The sequence below is a fragment of the Rhincodon typus genome, chromosome 20 (genome assembly GCF_021869965.1).
Source record: "Rhincodon typus isolate 14 chromosome 20, sRhiTyp1.1, whole genome shotgun sequence".
In the NCBI taxonomy this organism is placed as follows: Eukaryota; Metazoa; Chordata; class Chondrichthyes; order Orectolobiformes; family Rhincodontidae; genus Rhincodon; species Rhincodon typus.
Window position 1 is genome coordinate 45565608 of NC_063351.1, and position 14137 is coordinate 45579744.

Consider the following 14137-nt stretch of genomic DNA (forward strand, 5'->3'; position numbering starts at 1 on the left):
TCACACACACACACAGACACAGACACACACACACGCACTCACGCGCGCACACACACACACAGACACAGACACAGACACACGCACACATTCTCACACACACACACAAACACACACACACGCACACACACACACACACACACACATACACACACACACACACACACACACACACACACACACACACACACACACACACAGGCCTAGTTGTATTAATGATTGAGTATTAATCTAGAGACGCAAGTAATGTCCTGGGGATGCAGGTTTGAATTTTGGAAATTAAATTTAATGAAAGAAAAGCCTGAATTTAAGAGGCTAATGATGACCATGAATCCTCTGTTGATTGCCAATATAAACCCATCTGGTTCACTAATGTCCTTTATGGAAGGAAACTGCCATCTTTACCTGGTCTGGACTACATGTGACTCCAGATGCACAGCAATGTGGTTGACTTCTAACTGCCCTTTGGGGGATGAGTGTTGGCATGGCCAGTGACATCTACCTACCATGAAATTTACACAAACACATACAGATACCCATAAGACACAGAGTTTGTAATGGAGGCACTAGAATCTCTGGAGCCCCGCATCATCTTTTAGAGAAAGCACTTTATTGGACAGAGTTGGACCTTCCCCAGGAGAAAGTATCCCGCGTACTGTTGATCAATCAGAGACTGGCAGTACCTGCTGTCAATATTATACTCAGCCAAGTCCTGGTATTGTAGCTGGATTCCAGGCCACAAGTGAGTGACCCTAACCCTAAACCTAACACTATTGCTTCCTATTGCCATGTCCCTCGATCAGGCAAAAAGTGCCTTTGAAGGAAGGCTTCCTGTAGAAGCCTGGAAGTTACCGTGCACAGATTTCTGTGCTCTTCACATGGGTAAGCTCCCACCCCCACCCCCACCCATACCAATACCCATTTCTGAGTCAATACCAATGTCAATGGGTCGGTGCCTTTAAGTAAAAAGCAAAGTCTCCCCAGTCTTACCAGGACATAGGGCTGCTGTCTCATTTGAAAGAGATGACTGGTGGTGGGTAACCTGAAGGCGAGGGGAGAGGTTGAGAAGGAGAGACCTTCAAGGCGACCTCAACTGGTAACAGGGAACCAGTCAAGTTTTTATAAAATTCCAACAAGATCACTTGAACTGATGCCAGCTTTTTAACTTTGAGATTTTAAATAAATTCAAGTTCCCAGAGAGCCATGATAGGATTTGAACTTGTGATTCCTGGATTACTGCATTAATTCACCAGTCATATATTTTCCCTGACATTCAGGCATGTGTACATGTATCTTCGTAAAATGATCCCGTTCCTAGCTCTGGGCCGTGACCCCTATCCATTTGCAGCTTCTGTGGCCATGGGTTCAATTCCCACTTTTGAGCATAAAACACAGAAAACCCAGAGGGTGCTGCACTGTTGTAGGCGCTGCCTTTCAGGTAAGATTGGGCCAAGGTCCAATTGCCCTGTCAGGTGGACATAAAAGATTCCGAACATGCCCTACTTGAGTGAAGAACAGAGGAGTTCTCTCCAGCATCATGACCAGTATCCCTCAAGAAAAATGATTTTTTTCTGATCATTGCCTCATGGCAGTCTGGGGGAGCTTGCTGCGTGCAAATTGATTGCAGTTTCTGCTTCCACGACATCAGTGACCACACTTCAAAAGTGCTTCCGTAAAGTGCCTTAGGATGTCCTGAAGTCTTGAAAGGAGCTACGTAAACACAGTTGTTTTTTCTCGAGAACGTAGACAGCATGTGCCATTACATATGGGCTCTGCCTTGGTTATGAACATTTCTGTCCTCAGGAAAGATTTATGAAAATCTGCACGTACTATAAATCTAAATCATCTGCTTTTATTAACAATCACCTAAATTCAATCATGCTGTAAGTATGAGTCACAGATTTGGAACTGCAGAACAAAATTATTGGGCTGAATGGCCAATTCTATATCTGAACTCTATGTAACTAGAAGGAGGAGGTCACCAGTCACATCGAAGATAACTGGTGCAGACAAGATGGGCCGAGTAGCCTCTTTCAGCATTGTAACAATTCTGTGATTTTGTGAAGTTGATCAAAATGTCCACTGTTTCTTAAATGGTCTGACAAAGGAAGCCTGAGCTCTTGACAGATGGAGGTTATTGTAACAAGCAATACCAATGACACTGTGTCTGCGGTGAAAGCTGCTCCTTCCTAAAGGGATTGGCAGAAGTCACGTTGTACGCTCTCCCCAACTTGCTACACACTGACAATGCATGTGACTCCACTCTTATATTCCACAACAAAGTTAGTTGCAGGTGAATGCTGGGTGAGCTGGACTGTGAGGCTGCCTGGAGGCTTGGAAATGAAACCTTACACCTATTCCCTTCAAAAGGTCATGTAAATGGAGACAGAATCTGTGCTGGATTGACATGGAAGTGAGAAGTGTTTGCTTCAAAATATTGGACATGTGCACAAATGATTTAACTTATTTATTGTTTCAGGCTCCTAAAATGCTGGGAACGTGCAAAGATTGTGCTTCAGGGGTGGATAAAGGATAGCTCTCATTTTCTCCTTACCCAGAATGTTGAGCGCTAGTATTTAGACGATTTTTATGGCCAAGCTTTGAGCTAAATTGCCTGCCATGCTTTCCGAAACTCCGTAAATGACAGATTGGATCCAAATTGCTTTGGAACATGCTGAGAGAACGTGCAAATTTGTTGAGATCTCTGTCTGCCCCTAAATCTGACATTCACAATTTAATGTCAATTTCCCCTTGCTGTATAGTGTCCTGCATTGCACACTCCCAATCAATCATTTCTTTTGATAAATATTGTATTATAGGTCACACTGTCACATTTGAAAGCTATATAAATGGTTTAGTGTTGAATGATGAAATGTGAAGAGACTGTCATCCTATTTAAACCTTCTTTGGTGTCTGTACACTCCCTAGGTAGTCACAGTGGTGGCATTAGCAACTGAGACAATGGATTATGTTCTGCTGACCAATGCTAAAACTATTCAGGATGATGCAATTTCACAATATTACAGAATCATTACAGTATAGAAGGAGGCCCTTTAATCCCCTAAAAATCTTGTATGATTCAATAAGGTCTCCTCCCATTCTTCTAAATTGCATTGAGTACAGGTCCAACCTACTCAACCTCACCTCATAGAGGACCTGTCCTTTTTGGTTAGGCTACAGTTGGAGTACTGTGTGCAGTTCTGCTCACCACACTATAGGAAGGATGTAATTACACTGGAAGGGATTCACCAGGATGTTGCCTGGAGATGGAATGGTTTAACTATGAAATGAGCCTGGATAAACCTGGATCGTTTTCTTTGGAGCAGAGAAGGTTGATGAGCTGTGTAAGATTATGAGGGGCATGGACAGGGTGGATAGAAACCCCTTAGTCGAAGGGTTAAAAAGAAAGGGGATGATTTTAAAGTAAATGTTAGGAGTTTCAGAGGGGATTTGAGAGAAATCATTTTTTCACCCAGAGGGTGGTGGGTGTCTGGAATGCACTGCCTGTGAGAGTAGTTGAGGTAGGAGACCTAACAACCTTTAAAAACTATTTCCATGAGTACTTGAAGTGTCATGACATTCAAAGCTATGGGCCTATTGAGGGAAAGTGGAACTAGTGTAGGCGTAATATATTTTTGGCAGTAAAGATTCAATGGGTCAAATCTTTTGTACTGTATGATTCTATGATTCTATAAAGACTTGGAATCAACTTAACAAATCTTCACTGGGCTACCTCCAATGGCAGTGTATTTTTTCTCAGATATTGGCGCCAAAACTGTTCACAGTATTCTACATATGGTATAAATGGTGTATTGTACAGTTTTAGCAAGACTTCAATATGTTTATACTCCATTCCCTTTGAAGTAACAGCCATCATTCCATTTGCCTTCCCTATTACCCACTGAACTTGTAAGCAAGATTTTTGTAATTTATGCACGAGAACCCCAGAATTCTTGTGTGCTGTAGCTTGCTGAGAAGGATGTGGAGAGGTTTAGGTGGAGATTATGATGGTGGCATTATCAGCATAGTGAGACAATGGAAATAGGGGATGCATGAATGGTCAGAATTGAGCGAGCACATGGATCTTGAGGATGGGGGAGTGTTTGTATTGCTGGAGGAGGATACAAAAATAGGGGAGGATGAGGTGCTGAAGGGAATTGGTACTCTACAGTGAGAGTTTTAAAATTAAGGCAATGCCAGACGAGTGGGTCAGTGAGTGTGGGGTGATCAGTGAGTAGGATATCACATGCAGATTGAATTAGCTTTATTGTCTTATGTCGTCACATGAGTACAGTGAAAAGGTTACAAAGGTTACAAGTCGCCACTTACATCTCAGGTACCGAGGTACCTAGGTACTGATTCTTAAGTACAAATTTGTAGGGAAAAATATTAGAAGAATAACGAAATAAAATGTCTAGCAATAATTTATAAAAATAGAGAAATAAGAGTTCAGAATAACTCAGATATGAATGTGGACAGAGGTATTATTGCTCATGTATGTGGTCTGCACATGCAGACGCAGAATGGATATATCTAAATGAGCACGCTCCCATTTACAGACACTATACACTCACATTCACAAATCTTTAGGAGGCCCAGATCTGATCCATGCAGGTGCATTCAGGTTTCGAGCATACACTCTGGGTGGAGAAGACAGACAAGCCCTGAATTGTGAAGCAAATTATGTTTTGCTTCTGCTCTGTGGGGGCATTGTTTCTGTTCATTTTTTTGTGAATGGTTTGAATTCTGCTCCCCTGTAGGTAGCATTCCTGTCATGTGACCTATCACTGCATGTAAGGGTCCAGCTTCGCAGCAAAGAAAGATCAGGTGTACACAGGTGTGAAAGTCTTTTAGAAATGTTTTGATTCTTTCCACCAAATGGGATGACTTAAATTCCAAAAGGATTATCAATCTTTCAAACATACAAACTCCTCTATGTTATGTACAAACAAAAAAAATAGGGACCAGGCATCAAGTTTAATGGCTTGACCACAGCTGCTGCCTCTTGCAAATTGCAGACAGACGGATAGAAGGCAGAATTTAGAGAATATTTGGCAATGTTAAATTAGGGTAGAGCTATTGGCTTTCACTCTGCTTTGTTATTATAATTAGGGTTATCAGTATTCAAAGTTTCATGGGTCATGGATTGATTTGAGTTGATTAACTACAGTACAGAAAGGAGGGGAGATGATGACACAGTAATGTCTCTGAATCAGTAACTCAGAGGCCTTGGGGCAGGGATTTGTATCCTATCAGAGCAGAAGGTGAAATTTTAATTCAATTAATAAATCTAGGTTAAAACCAGCCAAATTTTGCACTCCGACAACCTCTTCCGTTAGGAAGAAGATATAGAAGCTTGATGGCACGCACCAACAGGTTCAGGAACAGCTTCTTCCCTGCCATTATTAGACTGATGAATGGACTCTCTAACTTCAAATAATGTTCATCTTGTTAATGTTGATCTTGCATCGTGCACCTCCTGTATGATGTAACCTACGTGCCTCACTCTATCTAAGCATCCTATGATCTGTATGCCCTTGCTTGCTATGGTCTGCCTGCACTGCTTGCTAACAAAGCTTTTCACTATACTTAGGTTCATGTGACAATAAATCAAATCAAATCAAAATTTGGGCAGTAAGGTGATTTCTTGGGGTCTGAAGTCAATATGGAGGACTCCCAAGGCCATTTCTGCCTGACTGTAAAGCACTGTGGTGCCACCTCTGGTATTTCTGCCATGGATACGGCATACCCAGGAATGATGACAGTGTTGGGGGCATTGAGTTTCCAGTGTGATTCTGTGAATATGTTCCTTGGCGGTGGGTCTGGTTTCATTCCTTTCTCCTTTCTTCAGACTTTGTAGTGGTTTGAATACACCTGAGTTGTGTGGGTGGGTAGCTAGGTGATTTCAGAGGGCATTTAAGTGCTAACCACACAATGCCCCCTAACACTGTTATCACTCCTGGGTACGCTGTATCCATGGCAGATATACCAGAAGCAGCAGCACAGTGCTTTACAGTCAGGCTGAAATTGCCTTGGAGTCCTCCATATTGACTTCAGACCCCAAGACATCTCTTGGCATCAAGTCAAATATGGACAAGGAAACCTCCTGCTGGTTATTACCTACTGAACTTCCCCTCCTTGACTGATCGATCAGTGTTCTTCCATGTTGAGCACCACTTGAGGGAACACTAAGGGTGACAAAAGCACAGAAGGTTCTCTGCATGGAGGACTTCAATGTTCACCACCAAGAATGGCTCAGTATCACCGCAACTGACCGAGCTGGTCGAGTCCCAAAGGACATAGCTGCTTGACTAAATCTGCAGCAGGTGGTGAGGGAGACTATAGGAGGAAAAAACTTACCAGTCCTCATCCCTGCTCATCCACCTGTCACAGATGCATGTGTTCATGACAGAATCAGTAGAAGTGACCACTGCTCAGTTCTTAGGGAGATAAAATCTCAGCTTCACATTGAGGATATTCTCCATTGTATTTTGTGGGACTAAGGCTTTGCACAGATCTAGAAAATTGTAACTGGGTGTTTCAGAGAGTCTGTGGGCCATTAGCAGCAGAATTCTATTCAACCACAACTGTGATCTGGGCATCTTTTCACTTTACAGGCTGGGTGACCAACCCTGTTTCAATGAACAGTGTAAGAGAGCATGTAACTCCCTCCCTGAGCAGCACTAAGCATACCTAAAATGAGTTGTTGACCTGGAAGCTGTTATGGGTTTGGAAGTGCTGTCTAAGGAGCTCTGGTAAATTTTTGCAGTGCATCTTATAAATTTTGTACACAGCTACTACTGAGCGTTGGTGGTGGAGGGAGTGAGTATTTATGGATGTGATGCCAAACAAGCAGGCTGTTTTGTTCTGAATGGTATCATGCTTCTTAAGTGTTGTTGGAACTGTGCTCACCCAGGCAACTGGCGAGTATTCCATCACACTCCTGACTTGTGCATTTAGATGATGGACAAGCTTTAGGGAGTCAGGAGGTGAGTTATTTGCTGCATGATTCCAATTCTCTGACCTGCTCTTGTAGCCACTGTGTTGAAATGGCTAGTCTGGATCAGTTTCTGGTCAATGGTAATCCCCAGAATGTTAATAGTGGAGTAATCACTGATAGCAATGCCGTTGAATGTAAAGGGATGATGGTTAAATTGTTTCTTATTGGAGATGGTCATTATCCAGCCCTTGTGTGGTGTGAATGTTACTTGCCACTTGTCAGCCAGGCCTAGATATTGTCCAGATCTTGCGGCATTTGGATTGCTTCAGCATTTGAAAAGTTTCAAATTATGTGAACTTAACAATTATCAGTGAACATTCCATTTCTGAACCTTATGATGGAGGGAAGGTCATTGATGAAGAAAAAACTTGTTTTACACTTTGCTTATCAATAACCTACTGATTGATGCTCAGTTTGTGTTCCCCAGGATCACACAGCTCCTGATCTCATTACATCCTTGATCCGAAGATGGACAGAAGAGCTGAATTCCAGAGGTGAGGTGAGAGTGACCACTCTGGACATGAAGGTTGTGTTTGATTGAATTTGGCATCAAGGTGCCACAGTAAAATTGGAGTCAGTTGGAATTGGGGGCAAGTTCTTCAATAGTTGGAGTCATACCTGGCACAAAGAAAAATGGTTGCAATTGTTGGAGGTCAATCATCTCAGCTTCAGGACATCTCTGCAGGAATTCCTCAAGGTAGTGTCCTAGACCCACTCAATGTTCAACTCATTCATCAATAATCTACCCTCCATCATAGGGTCAGAACTGGGGATATTCACTGATGTTTGCATGATGTTTAGTATCTTTTGAAATTCCTCAGATAATGAAGCAGTCCATGTTGATATACACTTGGGGCTGGAGAACATTTAAGCTTGCACTGATAAATGGCAAGTAACAAATATGCCACACAAGTGCCAGGCAATGATCGTCTCCCCATGACATTCAACAGCATTATCATTGCTGAATCTCCCACTATCAACATCCTGGGGGATTCCTGTTGACCAGAAAACATGTTTACAAGGGCATATCAGAGCCTAGGAAATGTATGGGGAGGAACTTATCTCCTGTCTCCCCATTGCCTATCCACCACCTACAAATTCACCATAGCTCCTCAGACCGTAGGGGTGCTTTCTCATTACATAGAGATGACTGATGATTTAACCTGAGGGTCACCACATCTCAGGCAAAGGGAGGGGTTGGGAAGGAGGGACCTTCATGATAACCTTGAGCCAGTATAGAAATTGAATCTGCACTTTTGGTATTACTCAACATTGCAACCAAGTCATCCAGCCAACTGAGCTAAACCACTGACAAAGTGCAATCAGCAATGTGATGGAATATTCAACACTTACTGTAATAGGTGTAGCTCCAATAACTATCAAAAAGCCCGACTCCATCCAGAGCCAAGAAGTTCAGTTGGCACCACAAAGGCACAGTGATTGTAATGCCTACCATCTACAAGAAGCTCTTCAGCAAAGCACCCAGGCTCCTCCAACATCACTTTCTAAACCTACAACCTCTACAATCTAGAATGAAAAGGACAGCAGTTATACAGAAACATCGCCACCTTCAAATTCTCAAGTCACACACCATCCTGACTTGGAACTATATCGCCACTTGTTGCTGGATCAAAATCCCAAAATTGCATCTTAGCAGCACTGTGGATGTCCAACATGCCAAACGCAGCAGTGGTTGAAGAAGGTAGTGCACCAACTTCTCCAGGGCACATAGGGATGGGCATTTTGGCCCTGCCAGTGATGCCACATCCCATGATTCCTTTATTTTAAGAAAAAGGCCCTTCAGCATTTTTTTGGTACATGTGAGTATTTGTGTTCCACAAAATCCTCCTCCCGTTCTTTCTTCCTATAGACACATCCTTCCAGTCTTTTCTCCCCTGTATACTTCTGACTGAAGTATTTTTTTTAATTCATTCATGGAATGTGAACACTGCTGGCTGGGTCAGTATTTATTGATAAGAGGACAGTTAAGAGTCAACCACATTGTTGGAGTCGTATGTTGGCCAGACCAAGTAAGGACATCAGATAACACAGTGTGGAGCTGGAGGAACACAGCAGTGCAGGCAGCATCAGAGGAGCAGGAAAGCTGATGTTTTGGGTCAGGACCCTTCTTGGACAGCAGTTTTATGACCATTGCAAATTAATGTTAAAAACCCATCTGCTTCTGTAAAGAGCAGTAATGAAGCAGACGACTTTTTAACAATAATCTGTAATGGTCATAATTAGGCTCTTAATTCCAGATTTTTGTTGAATTCACTATGGCAAGATTTGAATCTAGGTCCCCAGTGTATTACCTGGGCCTCTTGATTAATAGCTTATATCCATCACCATCTATAGCATACTGTCTGTGTCTCTCTATAATTGCAATTGGCATTCTTCTCATGAATATACTTCCCTATTCCTCCAAAATATTCTGTCCTTCCTCTCATGTCCTGACTGTTGAAATCACAGGAATATTTTCGTCTTCAACAATCCTGAGTTATGAACGAGTGGAGGACAGTAATCTATAGGACTGGGTGATCCAGGGGATGCTAATGATCTGAACAAGTGTGTTAAATAGTGGAGAGCAGTGATTTGGAAGAGTGGGTGACCAGAGGAGGGTAGTCCCTACTGATTTGAAGCTCATTGATTCCAATTGGGCAACAATCAGGTTAATGGATTATTCTACAACAGCTGGAAAATCAACACCTCCAAACTATGCCCAGCTCGTAAAATTGGGTATTATCTTCCTAACTTTTATGATAACTCCTGTTACTCTCAATTTACTCTACACCAGATCCACAAATCAATGCAGTTCCTTTCCTCCATCACATTGCCCTTCCTACAATGACTTAGATTCCATGTTGTATTTGCAGTTTCTCAAGGGTGATCTGTCCGTGACTCTAATGTATGAAGATCACCTGCCACATTTCTAAGTCATCACTGAAGTGGCAGCTACCTTTTAATGAGTCACAGTTAACCACAAGATTCGTCAGATTTGTTTTTACTGTTAATTGCAAGTTATAGTCTTCTTCATCCTTTCATGGGGTGTGAGTGTCATGGCAGGGTTAGCATTTGTTGCCCATTCCCTTGAACTGAGTGGCTTGTTTGGCCAGTTCAGAGGGCAATTACAAAGTCATCCACATGGCTGTGGGTCTGGAGTCACATGTGGAGTATACCAGGTAAGGACAGCAGATTTCCTTCTGTGAGGGACGTTAATGAATCACATGGATTTTTACAACAAAACTTGATAGTTATCATGGCCACTATTGCTGAGTCTAACCTTAAACTTCAGATGTGTTAGTTAACTTTAAATTCCATTCATTGCCATGACGGGATTCAAACCCATGTCCCCAAGACATTAATCTGGGCATGTGGATTACTATTCCAGTGACATTACCAATCTGCCCCATTTTACCTGATGTGCTACCATCTAAACAGCATTAATTCACAACCTAAACAAAAACCTTCTGTGGTCAGTGTCTTCTCTGCTTGTTAAGTGTTGCCTTGTACTTCCCACAGGGATTACAGGGATGGAAAGTAAGGAGAAGAAATGGCTTGAAGCATCTCCATTTCATGGGTTACAAAGTCTGAAGTGTCTAACTAGTAGACGCAGACTGTGTGAACGTCTAATTCATTGGTTTGATTTATTTATTTGGCTTTCATGTCCATATGACTATGGTGCAACATGCTTTATTTGTTCAATAAGGTGCTGACGTATTTGCCATTTTCCTTTCCAACAAAAATATACTTAATTGAAGATGATTGCCCTACTTAATAAATCCTTAAATTGCCTTTAGTTCAAATACCGCAAGTCTTAGTATTAGACATCAAGCCTTGTTTCTGTGGATCTACAGACAGACATTAAGCAAATACCATATCCTCATTTACAATTCTTTACAGGTGATCTTCATCTTAGATCACAAGTTAAGTTTCACACCCAGTTCTGTAGTCAATGGCAGGACATCACCCTGTCCATTTCAGTTTGTGTTTACAGATTTATGTACAAGACATTGGTTATTATGCTGTGTTTACATCACAACACTAGCCCATTCAAAACCAACTGGTCCATCCTGATGTTTATGCTCCACATGAGCCTTATGTCATTTAACTCTTTTGGAATATCTTTCTGTTCCTTTTTCTTTCATGTGTAATGTATCTATGCTACTAACCTAAACTACGCCTTGTGATAACAAGTTCCATATTCTCTGTTGGTAAAGAAGTTCTCCTGAATTCTTGGTGGTTATTTTCTCTTAATCACCTCTAGTGTTAGACTCCCAGAAGGAAAATAAACATCTCCTTCTACATCTACCCTCTCAAATCCTTACATCATTTGAAAGATTTCAATTATGTCACCTCTCACCCTTTCTTTTTCCAGAGTAAACAATCTCTGTCTATTTTCTGAGACTTAGCTGTACATGGAAATATATCAGCAGATATGTATTTTAAATAATATGATAAAATATGTCCATTCTACGAAAGAGTCATACTAGACATTAACTCTCTTTTTCCCTTCGCAGATGTTGCCAGATCTGCTGAGATTCTCCAACATCTTCCGCGTTTGTGCCAAAGCAGATATTGCGATTTTCCGATGGGTGACAGGGAATGACTGTCTGATGACAGTGCCATCACGTCTATTCCTTCCATATGCAACCCATACTGCTGAGAACATACTCAATGCACTTATCCTCCTGAAGACATTCTGAATGAGTCTCCCAACTTCCAAAGTTAACATGAGCCAAAGGTTGGAATCCTTGTCCAAGCTAATGACCTCCATTTTTGAGAAGGTTGGGCAGTAATCTAACTTTAGTAATATCACATAGCCTACACCTTGTCCAATATTGAATTCGTGAGTATTGGACAGGGCATGTAACAGCTCTCATACCTAAACTAAGTACAAAATACTGCAAATGTGGCAATCTGAAATAAAGCGTAAAAATGCTGGAAATACTCAGCAGATCTTTCAATACCTCATGTTTATGCAACCTTTTGATTGATTTCTACCTGCTTATCTCACTCGATATGTTTCCATTGTCCTCTCAACTTGACAGCCATGAGGGCAAATCTGCTTCTACTTTACATTCAACTGATTCAGTTACACCTCAGAGGGGGTTGTTTAGCTGGGTAGCTGGTTTGTGATGCAGGGAGAGATCAACAGTGTGGGTTTAATTTCTGCCCTGGTTGTTAATCATGAAGCACTTGCTTTCTCAACTTCCCACCTTACCTGAAGCGTGGTGACTCCCAGGTTAAACCACAATCAGCCATCCCTCTCTAATGGGAGAGAAGCCTATGGTCTGGTAAAATGGTGGTGATTTTACCTTTGCACCTCAGATCTTGTTACCATACCCCAATCAATATTTATTGAGTACGGTGATCATGCTTTAACAGAGGGCGATTGCCTCAGGAGACTGTTTCAACTGTGATGATATGACAGGGTTCTGTTGTCTGTCTGGAACAGATCATCTCTGGCTCAGTTGGTTCTCCTCACTGAGTCACATGTTGGATGCACACTTTCCACTCTACAGATCTGGACACAAAGTCTAGGCTTAATACTTCAGTGCTGCAGTATTGAAAGTGCTGTGTTTTTTTCAGATGAGGCATTAAACTGAGGCTGTAATATTTGCCTTCTCAGGTGGATGTTCTTAAACATTCCATGGCGCTATTTTGAAAAAGGGCAGGGGAGTTTGCCCTCACGTCCTGGTCAATATTTATTCCTTAACCAACATCACATTACTGCACGGCAGGTTTTTTTTAAAAAAAAACTTATTCATTCATAGGATGTGGGCATCACTGGCAAGGTCAGTATTTATGGCCAATTCCTAATTACCCTTGAAAAGATGGTGGTGAACCACCTTCTTGAACGGTTGCGGTCTGTGTGTGGTGTAGTCACATCCACAATGCTGTTGGGTGGGAAGTTCTATTGGACCCAGAGATGGTGAAGAAACAACCGAATGTATTTCCAAGTTAGGATGGTGTCTGACTTGGAGTAGAACTCCCAGTGGTTTGCCATCACTGAAGTACTTTTGAAATGTAGTCACCATTGTAATGTAGGAAACATGGCAGACAATTTGCCATGATGTTTTGATCCATTTGCTGCCCCGTTCTGTAGATGGGTAGAAGTCATTGGATTGTGGGAGCTTGCTATGTACAAATTGTCTGCCATGTTTCCTACATCATAACAGAGATTACACTTCAAAAGTACTTCACTGACAGTAAACCTCTTTGGAACAGGCTGAGGTCATGAATGATGCTGTTTAAAAGAAATATTTCTTTTTTCCCTTTTGCTAAATTAGTCATTCAGCTCATCCAGGTTGGAACATTACTGGCATAGAATGGATTCTGAATTGGCCTAAACTACATAACTCACTGCAGTCCAAGAGTAATTTATTCTGTCTGAAAGGCTTTGAGATGTTTTGACATTAGAAGCTACTGTATAAGAAGGGGCTTTCATTCACGTCAAGCTTCTCACATCATTGGATCGGCCAAAAGCATTTTACAGCCAATGAATTGCTTTTGAAGTGCAATGACTGCTTGTTTTGTAGAAAAGTTACAGCCAACCTATGTAAAGGCTCAACAATCAGCTGCATGATAAAATGGCCTGAAAATCTGCTGTTTGGTTGCATGATAAACATTGGCCACAACACCAAGAAAACTCCTGAGCCTTCAAGTAGTGCCATGGGATATTTCCACCCACCTGAACAGGACACGGAGCTTCAGAAAAACACCCCATTTGGGAGACGCTGCCTCTAATAATGCAGGTATTACTTCGGTACAGCACTGCGGAGGATATGGACTCTCCTTCAGTACTGCACTGGAGTGGATACAGGCTCTCCTTCAATATTGCATTGGACTAGATGCTGGGTATCCTTCAATTCTGCACTGGAGAAGATACAGACAGTCCTTGAATACTGCACTGGGATGGATACAGGCAATGTTTAGTATTGCACTGGAGAGGACACAGGCACCGTTCAGTGCTGCACCAGAGCGAATACAGGCATCCTTCAGTACCGCAGCAGAGTGAATACAGGCAACATTCAATACTGCACCGGAGTGAATACAGGCATCCTTCAGTACTGTACTGGAATGGATACAGGCGTCCTTCAGTACTGCACCAGAGTGAATACAGGCATCCTTCAGTACTGC